The sequence below is a fragment of the Medicago sativa genome, chromosome 3, assembly GCF_051527215.1.
Source record: "Medicago sativa cultivar Bolivia chromosome 3, Bolivia_mono, whole genome shotgun sequence".
Classification (NCBI taxonomy): domain Eukaryota; kingdom Viridiplantae; phylum Streptophyta; class Magnoliopsida; order Fabales; family Fabaceae; genus Medicago; species Medicago sativa.
The window spans coordinates 21,677,937-21,689,911 of record NC_140751.1 but is presented as its reverse complement, the minus strand read 5'-3'; positions in this window follow the sequence as shown (position 1 = coordinate 21,689,911).

Below are 11,975 nucleotides of genomic sequence, written 5' to 3'. Positions count from 1 at the left end.
CTGGCTTTGTTTCTTGTTACTTCTCCTTGCTCATTCAACTTGTTTCTGAATACCCATTTTGTTCCAATAATGTTCTTGTGCTGAGGTTTGGGTACCAGATCCCACACATCATTCCTTTGAAATTGATTCAACTCTTCTTGCATAGCTAAGATCCATCCATCATCTGAAAGTGTTTCTTCAACTTTTGTAGGTTCAATCATTGAGATCAGTCCAATCATTGATTCTTCTTGTCTGAAGTATGATCTTGTTCTCCTTGGACTATCTTTGTTTCCAATGATTAGTTCCTCAGGATGTGAAGATTTGTGCTTGAAAGTGTTTCTGGGAGGATCTTCTTGATGTGAGCCATCTTGTGCTTCATCAGAAGCAGTTTCATTTTGCGCTTCTGATGTGGGTTCAGCTTCTGGACTTTCTTCAGATTCAGCTATCTGATCAGGTTCTGGAGTAGCTTCAGGAACCTGTATCTCTGCAACACTTTCACCCTACTTTGAAGTTTTATCTTCAAGCTCTTTGTCATCAAATTTAACGTGCATAGATTCTTCAACACAGAGTGTCTCTGAATTATACACTCTGTATGCCTTTGACCTTTCAGAGTAACCTAAGAAGATTCCTCTTTGGGCCTTGGCATCAAATTTCTTTAGGTAGAGCTTGTTGTTCAGAATGTAACATGTACATCCAAATTGATGAAAGTAAGAGATATTGGGTTTTCTTCCTTTAAAGAGTTCATATGTTGTTTTCTCCAAAATAGGTCTAATATAGATCCTGTTTTGAACATAACATGTTGTATTCACTGCTTCTGCCCAAAAATGTTTAGCCAAATTGTTTTCATGGATCATGGTTCTTGCCATTTCTTGTAAGGTTCTATTCTTTCTCTCTACAACCCTATTTTGTTGTGGAGTTCTAGGAGAAGAGAATTCATGGATAATTCCATGTTTTTCACAAAAAGCTTCAAATGACTCATTTTCAAATTCTCCACCATGATCACTTCTGATTTTCAAAATCTTTGACTCTTTTTCAGTTTGAATTTGTGTGCAGAAGTTACTGAATACCTCATATGCATGATCCTTACTTTTCAGGAATTTCACCCAAGTCCATCTGCTGTAATCATCAACAATGACTAATCCATATTTACTTCCATACAAGGATGCAGTACTCACTGGTCCAAATAAATCAATGTGAAGTAGTTCTAAGGGTCTTGAGGTTGAAACAATGTCTTCGGTTTTAAAAGATGATTTCACAATTTTCCCTCTCTGACATGCACCACAGAGTGCATGTGAATGATAGTCAATGTCTGGTAGCCCTTTGACAAGTTGTAACTTACTAAGCTTAGAGATTAACCTCCAGTTAGCATGTCCCAACCTTCTGTGCCACATCCATTTCTTTTCATTCACTGATAGAAGGCAAATCACCTTCTGAACAGCCAGTTCAGAACAATTGATTTTATAGACATTATCAACTCTCTTTCCCATGAACACAATGGATTTGTCTTCCTTGTTGATTACTGTACAGTTGGTTTTCTCAAAAAGCACATCATAACCATTATCACAAAATTGACTAATGCTCAAAAGGTTATGTTCAAGACCATCTACCAACCATACATTATTAATTGAGGTAGAGGAATTACCAATAGTTCTTGTACCTATGATCTTGCCTGACTGGTTGCCTCCAAATTTCACATTTCCTCCCTCTTTCATTGTTAGGCTGAGAAAACTGGACTTTTCTCCTGTCATGTGTCTTGAGCAACCGCTGTCTAGGTACCATGATTTTTGCTTTGGTGCTGCTCTTAGACATACCTGCATCATTGACATTTTCAGATTTAGTTACCCATTGTCCTATGGGTCCTGGAAGGTTAGTGCTTAAGGCTTTACTCTTCGCTCCTTGTACCTTGTGTTGTGAGTTGGGTTGCTTCTGATTAACCATTACCTTTGGTTTTGGTACTTCAGAAGCAGTAACTGTCTTCTTCTGAAACTTAGACTTCAGAACCTCAGATTTTGGTTTCACCAGACTCTGAGGTACAGGTTCTGATCTTTTCAGGATCCTGATCTTTGAAGTCTTAGAATCAGATTTGATCATAGCCTTTGACTTAGAGTTCTTTGGCTTTGAAGTAATCTTAGCCTTAGAACTAGAAGCTTCAGGTTCTGATTGAACAACAGTTTCCAACTCAGCACCTTCAGGTACAAAGAAGGTTTTCAGACCTTCCTTGATGCATTCACAACAAGATTTTATATTGGTTTTCTCAAGTTTCACTTCTGGAAAACCAATTCCTCTGCCATTGTTCTTGTAAATGCTATAAATCATAGAAGCTACTCTGCTTCTGTCAATGCCAGATATAATAAAATCTTCAAGAGCAATTTCATGGTTACTTAAAGGTTTTTCATTACACTTTTCTTGTAGCTTCTGACATAAGAACCTGAGCTGATCTTCATACGTTTTACACATGAAGTCAAAGCCCCTAAGTCCTTGTTCAGAAGCTTTCAGATCCAATAGAGTTGATTTTTGCTGTTTCACCAAATCAGCATATTTTTCTTTTAAATCCTTCAACTCATTGGTTCTTACTTCAAAATGTGTAAGAAGTTCTTTAAGTGACTCAACAAGTTCATCTCTGGGAATTTTGGAATATACCTCGTTTTCATCTTCTGAGTTTGAATCTGATCCAGCTTCTGAAGTTGTTGTTGCTACCAGCCCAACAGCTACCTTTGCATCTTAATCAGCTTCCTCTTTATCAGATCCAGATTCACTTCCCAAATCATCCCAGGTTGCCATTAAACTCTGCTTGATCTGCTTCTTGAATTTGCTTGGTTTGAATGTAGACCTCTTTGACTTGTCCTTTGACTTTTCTCTTTGAAGATCAGGGCATTCAGCAATGAAATGTCCAGGCTTCTTACAGTTGAAGCATCCCTTCTGATCTTCTTTCCTTGAGCTTCTGGAGTTACTCCTCTTGGTTAAAAACTTTTTGTTCTTCTTGGCTAGATATTGAAGTCTGTTTGAGAGCATGGCCATTTCAGCAGCATCTGGTTCAGAATCTGAACTTGATTGATCTTCCTCTTCAGATTCAACCACTTTGAGAGCTTTTGATGACTTGCCTTTGGATGGAAGAGCTATTGATTTACTCTTCTTAGTAGACTCATGTTCATTAAGACTTAACTCATGAACTTTGAGAGAACTAACAAGATCTTCGACACTTAAAGTGTTTAAATATTTAGCTTCCTCAATGGCAGTCACCTTTGGTCTCCATCTTGTAGGTAAGCTTCTGAGTATCTTGCTCACATGGTCAGAAGCAACATAGATCTTCTTTAGAATTTGTAGCCCAGAGACTAAGGTTTGAAACCTTGAGTACATCTCTTCAATAGTTTCATCATCCTTCATCTTGAATAACTCGTACTGATGTACAAGCATGAGAGCTTTAGCTTCTTTGACCTTCTTGCTGCCTTCATAGTTTGAACAGAGTGAAGCAAACATAGCTTTAGCAGTGGATTTGTCACTCATCTTCATGTACTCTGCTTTGGGTATAGCAGTGACAAGAGCTCCTCTGATAATATGATGCTTCTAGTAGAGTTTCTTCAACTCAGGATTATGTTTCTTTCTATCCACAGCAGCTTCTTCTTCATCAAGGACTAAATCACCAACACCATCTTCCAGAATATCCCATAATTCTTCATCTAGGCTCATGATATAACTGTAAAAGTTGGTCTTCAACCAAGAAAATTCTTCAGCATCTCCATTGAATTTTGGAATCTTTCCAACACTGGATTTCTTACTATCACTATAATCACGTGAGACATGTTTATAGCTAGTATCATCAGAACCAGTAGGAGGAGGAGTAGACATGTTTTTCTCAGATCTTTGACTGTTGCATGGTTAAGTGTTACACAACAGACCAAGGCTCTAGATACCAATTGAAGGTGAGAAAAACACAAGAAGGAGGGGTTGAATTGTGTTTTGAAAAATTCTTCGTTTCTCCTAAAACTGAACACACATGATCAGAAGCTGAAGTGATTATCAGAATCTAAATGCAGCGGAATAAAACAGAGAGAGAGAGAGAAGAAGAACGACACAAAGCAATTATACTGGTTCCTTCCACAATCCGAAAGTAGTCCAGTCCCCCTTGCACTTCCAAGGAGATTTCACTAAGAGTAATATCTGATTATAATTGCTCAAGCACACAAGCAAGAGACTTCCTTTGCTCTAGCACACAAGCAAGAGACTTCCTTTGCTCAAGAACACAATCAAGAGACTTCCTGCTCAAGCACAACTGCAAGAGACTTCTAACTAAACAAAATTACACAGAAAATTGTTTAAGGTTGAACACTTGATATACAATTAGAGGTGCTCACAATACAAATCAGATACAGACTCAATGACTTAAGAATTTCTAAGATAAGACTTTGAGACACAGAAATTCTAAGTGAATGCAGAACAATTTCAGCAGAGGTTTGGCACTTGTATGAGAGTCTTTTGTTTAGCGTTCTTGCATTGCCAATTCTCTAAGTCTTCACTCCTTTATATAGAGGTGTGAAAGAGACGTTGTGAAATTGCCAGCACATCAAAGAGTCGGTGTTGAAGCTTGATCTTTCACCAATGATCTTTTGCCTGATTTGGTTGTTGTCCTATGAAGAACCAATTTGAAATCTATTCCTTATCCAAAGGAACATCTTATGCAGGCAAAGCCGTATTCTGGAGCTGTTTTCTTGTCTTGTAGCGTGGATACAAAACAGAGTAGTGGAGAAGGTGGTTGTACAGTTCGTACAATAGTACAATGTCAACGCTTTCGTCCAAATTGCAAGCACATGCCTTCAAACATCTTTGAAATGACCGTTGCAAAATTCCACTAATCTTTTGTTGTGTTTTCGAATCCAATAGACAGCTTTTGCAGTGATGATTCTTTAATCCTTGAATCTTTTGCAAATCCAGTTGATCTTCAGCTTCTGGTGAAATGACTTCTGATGAGGCAGCTTCTGATAACGTAGCTTCTGATGATGCAGCTTCTGAATGATACAGCTTCTGATAACGCAGCTTCTGATGATGTGGCTTATGGACCTCTTGTCTTCAGGAGCACTATTTGTTATACCCTAATTTTGGACCTAAAAATACTTGTTCAAAATTTTCTTTCATCTTTGATATATGCCTATTATTCTTGAATATTTGCCAATTTGCTATTGTTTACACTGACATCTTACCCGGCTTTATCTCTCAACTTAGCTTTACAAATCTTTTCAACTGTGTATTTGTCCATGTTTTCTTGCATTTCAAGTCATCCAAAACATCTTTCTTGCATTTCAAGTCATTTGAATTGGTCTCTGATTAATTGCATATTTCTCTGCATTTTATTTCAATGTTATTTGCAAAATTCATGAAAAAGGGTATTTTAGTCATCTCCTGCATTCAAATTCATTTTAGTCCTTGAAAATTGTTTGTGTCTTTTCATTTGATTTGTATAAGTCCTTACTTCACTCTCATGTTAAAATCCATTTCAAAAAAATCACATTTGAAGTCATTTTGAGTCAGTTTTGCCCCTAGGGGCATTTTAGTCATTTCCAGTGTTAAAGCTCTGTTTAATCCTTAAAAAAACTTGTCTCTGAGTCTTTTCATTTAGTTTGTATAAACTCTTGCTTTAAATCCCCTGTTAAAAACCACTTTAAAATTGCATCAGAGTCATTTTGAGTCGTTTTAGTCCCTAGGGGCATTTTGGTCTTTTCACACGAAATTTTGGCAGAGAGAGGTTACTTTGAAGTACCTCATTTAAGTAGTGTGGGTTCATTTTAGTCCTTTTGGTGTTTTTTATTTTCATTTCACTTTAAGTTTTTTCCATTTTATTCATTTTTAATTCAATTTTAGTTCAATTTTAGTTATTTTCATTTTGGTCCTTTTTAATAATTCTGTTTTTTGCTTTTTAGTCCCTTTTGTCTTTTGCATTTTGGTCCTTTGTTTCTAAATAATTGCAGATTAGTCCCAAGTTCTTAAAAATTGCAGAGAAGTCCTCAAGGTCCAGATTTTAGTCCAAGCATGGTCCAGAGTACGTGGCAAACACACATTGGGTCTCAATCACAGGTGTCAGCCTATAAAAGGCCCAATCATCACAAGTACGATTCGGATTTCGCCAACACATCAAAAATCACAGAAACAGATCATAACTTTCTCTCTCTTGACAGTTAGATCAAAATTCAATAGAGCCAAAGAACATTGTTGAAGTTTATCAAGAACTTCATCAATATTCATCATCACCGAACCCTAACCAACTCAATCCTTCACCAAATTCATCACAAATTGCACAAAATCAACACAAGTTTCCAGAAAATCCAAACAAAAACTATTTCAATTCGACAAAGTGTTCATCAAATTCAATTGAATTCGTACTAAGTCCTCAGTGATTTTCCATGAAAATCTTCATCATCGAACTGTTATTTTTTCCTCTTCTTGCAATTCAAGCGTAAAGCGATCACAAGAAGAAGATTCAAAGCGAGAAGGAGAGGGAACGAAGCAAGATTTTGAACCGGCGAGAAAAGAGAAGAAGATTCACCGATTTATTTTCGGTTTCAGAAGTTCCAAACAACTTACCAGAGGAATCTATAGCCATAACGAAGCTTTCTGAAGAGTTATCCGTTCAAATCTCCAATAAAACTCAAACGAAGGCGCGTGAACATCTTTAATCGGTGAATCTATGTAGATCGAGGAAGATTCAAAGGTTTCCTTGCGAAAAATTTCAAAAACCTAAAAAGATTTTCGAAACCTAAAAGTTAAAACTCCGATCTACGTATATTCAAGCCTTGCATGTGTTTTCTGGTGTTAGATTCGTATTTAGAAGTTAAAAAGGAATGGATTAGGGTTTGATTCGAGTGTGAAACTCGCCGGAATCTGGAATTCACGGCGGAGTTGATGAAGATTCCGATGAATCTTCATCTTCTCCGGCCGTTTCATTCCAGAAACTGGCAGGGAAGACGACGGAGAAGAAGAAAGAAGGAGGAGCCTCTCTCTCTAAGTTTAAACCTAGAGAGAGAGAGAGGGAAGGAAGGAATGAAGTGAACCGGCCTCACTCCCCTTTTATAAACGTTTTGAACCGGCTGGTTCACCCCAACCCTGCTGGTTCACTTGGTTATGTCCTCTCCTTCAATCTCAGCCGTTGATCTTATTTGGTGATGAGGTGTACGACTGTGATTGTCCCTTCCTGTGTATCCATTTCTCCTTATCATGCGTTGTGTGTTCCTGACCCTTGGATTTAGGGTTTTGATGAGATTGGATCAATCCAACGCCTCTGAGGCGTTTGGATGATCCAAATCCATCAAGACCTTGGGCTTGGGCTTGCCTTTCTGCAAGTTTTTCTATTTTTCCTTGTTTCTTGCTATTTTCAACATTGTACCTTGCTAGTTACACCCCTGTTTTGTCTAAAATTCCATATTAAAATTCCTAATTTTTTTCATATGTTCTTGATACTTTTCTTGACACTTTTGTGACATTTTTATATGTCAAAACCTGAGGAAAATATATGTAGTATTTCTTGCTAATTTGTTTACTATTCTTGTTAAAATTTGTGAAGTTTTGTATATTTTTGAGTCTAAAAATCCTTTAAAAATTCTAGAAAATTTCATGCATGTGTTTTATCCACTTTGTGATATTTTGTGGTGTTTTTACATAATAAAAATGGTTAAGAAATGTAAGTGATGTTTCTTGTCAATATTTTCACTTGTTTTGTTAGGTTTTTTTGTGAAATTTTATCATGTTCTTGATATTAAGACTTGAATATATGATGTTGAATCTTGGTGCATGGATTTTGTGATATGTTTGCCTCTGATTTGTGTCTCTTTCTTACTGTTTGTAAATAAAATTTGTTAGTTTCTTGTGTTACAAGTTATATGAATTTTGCTTGTGAAAATGAAGTGGAAAATATGTCTACGAATATGCCATGATTCTTGGCTTGATATCTCTCTATGATTCTCATGATATGGCTGAAGTAAAACCTTTTGAAAATTGTCAATGATATGAGAGTCATAAGTCATATGCTTGCTTTGGATATTATGATAGATTTTGGATATATTTTGTTACTTTTATGTTAATAGTTTTGTTGATTTTTGTCAATTTTTTTAGTGATTCTCTTGCTTATAATTTTCATCCTATGCCTATTATTACTAACCACTTTACTTCATGTTTCATGCATTCCATAAGGCATCCCATCCTCCATCTTATATTCTTAGTCTTTATCTTTCTTACACTTTAAAATTCATGCAAAAATTAGAATGTAATACCTAAGAATTCTTGTATTTTACTTTATGCTCTTAAATTATTGCAAGACCATAGCATGTATCTAGGCCAATGATGTAAAGGACAATGGACTCTAATGATGTACACCGACACAAGCACCGACACATGCCCACACATCACATAGATACGTTAGATGTATGATTAGGGTATGCATGCCTTAGATGTATGTCTAGGAACTTTGAAACTTAGAAAAAACTCTCTTTTCCAAAAAATATGAACAAAATCATTCAAATCATTTTCTAAATAAACCTTGGGGTCAAAATCCCATTGTATTTTCCTTTTCTTTTCTTAAATAAAATTTTAATGAATCTTAATAATACTTAGACTTTCTTTTGCAATTGACTAATTCCACCTCACTTTTTCCTAAAATCTCATGCCCTTGAGGCCTCTCTCTTATTCTTCAAAATTCCATTTTCAAACTTAAAATCAACCAACAAAAGCAAAAACATTTTTGGAAGAGAACTACGGTGGATTTGATCCCTTAAAAGGGTACGTAGGCAAGGAACCAATATTCCTTCAATTCAAATAAAACAAAAATTCAAACACTTTCTTCTCCCTCCAATTCTTCACTTAGTAAAACCTTTAGGTGTAAATATCTTTTTTCAAATAGCATTTAAAACTAAAGCGCGCGCGTAGAAAGTAAAGACGGTTCCTATAGGATACTATAGTCGTTATGGGTGCCTAACACCTTCCCGTAGCGAAAACAACTCCCGAACCTCGATTCTCAAGGGTTTTGCTTATTTTTTCCCTTCCCAAGAAAAAATGAGATATCAAAGGTTAAAAGGTTCAAACGTAATCAATGTTTGACACCCGAAAAACCAAGATAAAACACTATTCTTCAGGAGCGCTTTACTAACTTCAGGAGCGGCTTTTCTTCAGGAGCACTTTTCTCTTCAGGAGCGAGTTCCCTTCAAAAGCACTAAGCTTCAATTATTGTTGATTCCTTTAGCTCTCCATTTGCTCATTCAGAACCAATAAATGATGTAACTTTTTAATTAAGGTCCTGTACACTTGAACAAATATTAGCTAGTCCAATTTACAATTTTTAATACCTTGTTATCATCAAAACTCTTTAAGGTTTATTGTTAAACACATTTTGTTCCAACAAAATCTACTAAAAATAAATGGAAAAACAAGCTAAGAATAACGTAAGATGACCTATCATCACAACCCCAAACTTAGACTGTTGCTTGTCCTCAAGTAATGAACGAAAAATATAATTTATTCTTTTCATTTTTTCAGGAAAAACATATACCTTTCCGAGAGTTGTGCTTAGGAATCATTCATCACATTTATAGCAGAGCAGCAACTAACTTACCACGGTATATTCAAGCAGGTTCATCATATGTGTTAGATAAACTATCTCAACATTTACCTGGAGAACTCCCATCAACCCAATCTAACAAAAACTCACAAATAGCCTCTGAAATAGTTCCTGACATCATTGTTTCATAAATCCAACAACAACCTTTACCTACACAAAAAGTGTCTGAACTATGCACTGATATCATAGTTTCAAAAAATCAACAACATTCAAACTCACCCCACAAATAGCCTCTGATACAACAACTTCTGAACAAGTTGTATCAGAAAACCAAACAACAACAACAACTACATCTGAACAACCCTCTCATCAATCAGTCTTTAATACATCTTCAGTATCAGAAGACAAACCCTTTATTATTCAACCATTACACTTTGTCAAACCTGAAACCATACTTCATCATAACAACATTTATGATGTAAGTGTAATGTTTAGAAACCCCTTGTCACCTAGGAGTCAACCTATCCTGACCTTAGCCACTGATGACAATACAAATGCTATGGAATTATCTGATGATGAAGAAGATATTCCAGAAATCATTGTCACAGAAATCCAAACCATCCTTGTAGCCTCAACAACACACCAAATTACCATTTCACCTCCATTATCCTTAACCTCTAACCTGGTTCTTAGAGAGATGTGCAATAATATTTTCAATGATCTGGAAGATATTGTGAACTCAAGGAATAAGACTAATCACTTGGAGATTTATGAAGATAAGTGGAATAACCTTAAAGAGCTGGTGAATAAAACTTTTGATGACCTTCTGACCCTGTCCATTCAAGCTCAGAAGCAGGCTCTAAGAAACTGGTTTAAAGAAGTGGTCAAGAGTATGGAAGTTGTGGGGCTCAAAAGTTCGATCAAACAATTATCAGACTCTCCACACTTCATTGATCACACTAAAGAAATTCCTGTAGTAGTCAAGATTGGCCTTGATACTTCCTGGATTACAAGCATGTTTATCAAACTAGAGAAGGTATTAATCAAAAGTCTGAATCTTGATGATCCTGAAGAAGTGAAATTGATTGAGAAGCTGCAAGAAGACCTGTTAGAGCAGAAGATGATTTCTGAGAATTTACAGACTCAATTAGATGAACTTATAGAAGAGAAGAGGACACAGAGTTTGAAGCAAGAGGAGCTTGAGAGGAATCTGAAGCTGCAACATGAAGAAGTTATGGCTAAGCAAGAAGCTCTGGGAAAGAGAGTTCAGGAGAAAAATTTGGAATCTTTGAGGAAACAAGATGAAACCAATGTTGGGATTGCTGCTATTATGAAGATGATGAAGAATCAGCAATGTTAGACCCTTAGTTACACAACCTTGTTGCTTATGCTTATGATATTTTAGCTTATGATATTATGTGTTTATGCCTCTTACAGCTTTGTCTCTGATACAATATTATTTCTGATGCTTTAATATTTTGTTTTTATTTTATTTTGCATCTGATATATATTGCTTAAAATTATTCATGTTTTTATTTATCTTTTCTTACTCTTTTTCTATCTTTAGTCTTTTTGTTGATGACAAAATGTGGAGTAAGATATAATAACATTTAGGCACTCATTCCACTAAATTAAATAAAATTAATTTAGGAGAATCTTCTTCTCATCTCTTAGTTTTTGGATTTCTTGTGAATTAATTATGAGTGACGTTATTGTGCTTAAAATGAATTTAATTTAATTGAATAGAACTTAGGGGGAGCTTACAAAACTCACCTTAAGGACTATAAGACTCAAGAGGAGCTTACAAACCTCATACCCTAAAACCAAATTGTTAATTAGATTGACAACGAATGACTATTAATACTAATGTTTGTCACCATCAAAAAGGGGGAGATTGTTGGAACAAAATGTGTTTAACATTGCCTCTTTAAGTTTTCATGATAACAAGGTGTTAAAAGTTCAATTAGATATGCTAATATTTGTTCAGGTGCGCATGACCATAGACTAAAATTTATAAGTCTTAAAACAAGGCATTGGTTCTGAAAGAACAATTAAGAGCACAAGAATTTTCAAGAGAAGCATTGTTGCAAGTCTAAGTCTGAAGACATCAGAGTCCGAAGACCATCAGAAGCTAACTGCCAGATTCTAAAGTCACCCAGAGTCTGAAGTTCGTCAGAATCTGAAGTGAATAACCTGAAGTTAGTTAAATGGATATTTTAAGACACAAGTGTGCAAAAGGAATAGAAGACTAACTCAAAGGCTATCTATTTTAGAGGAATTAGAAAGCATTGGATGCTTATTCACATAGAAAAGATAGTGGAAGGATATTAGTACAATTGTACAACCACCACTTCACTACACCAACATTTCATGCGCATAGTACAAGCAACAGTTGTGTGTCTGCTGGTTAATTCTCCATACAAGGAATGGTTTTCAAATTATTCCTTCCTAGGACATTAAT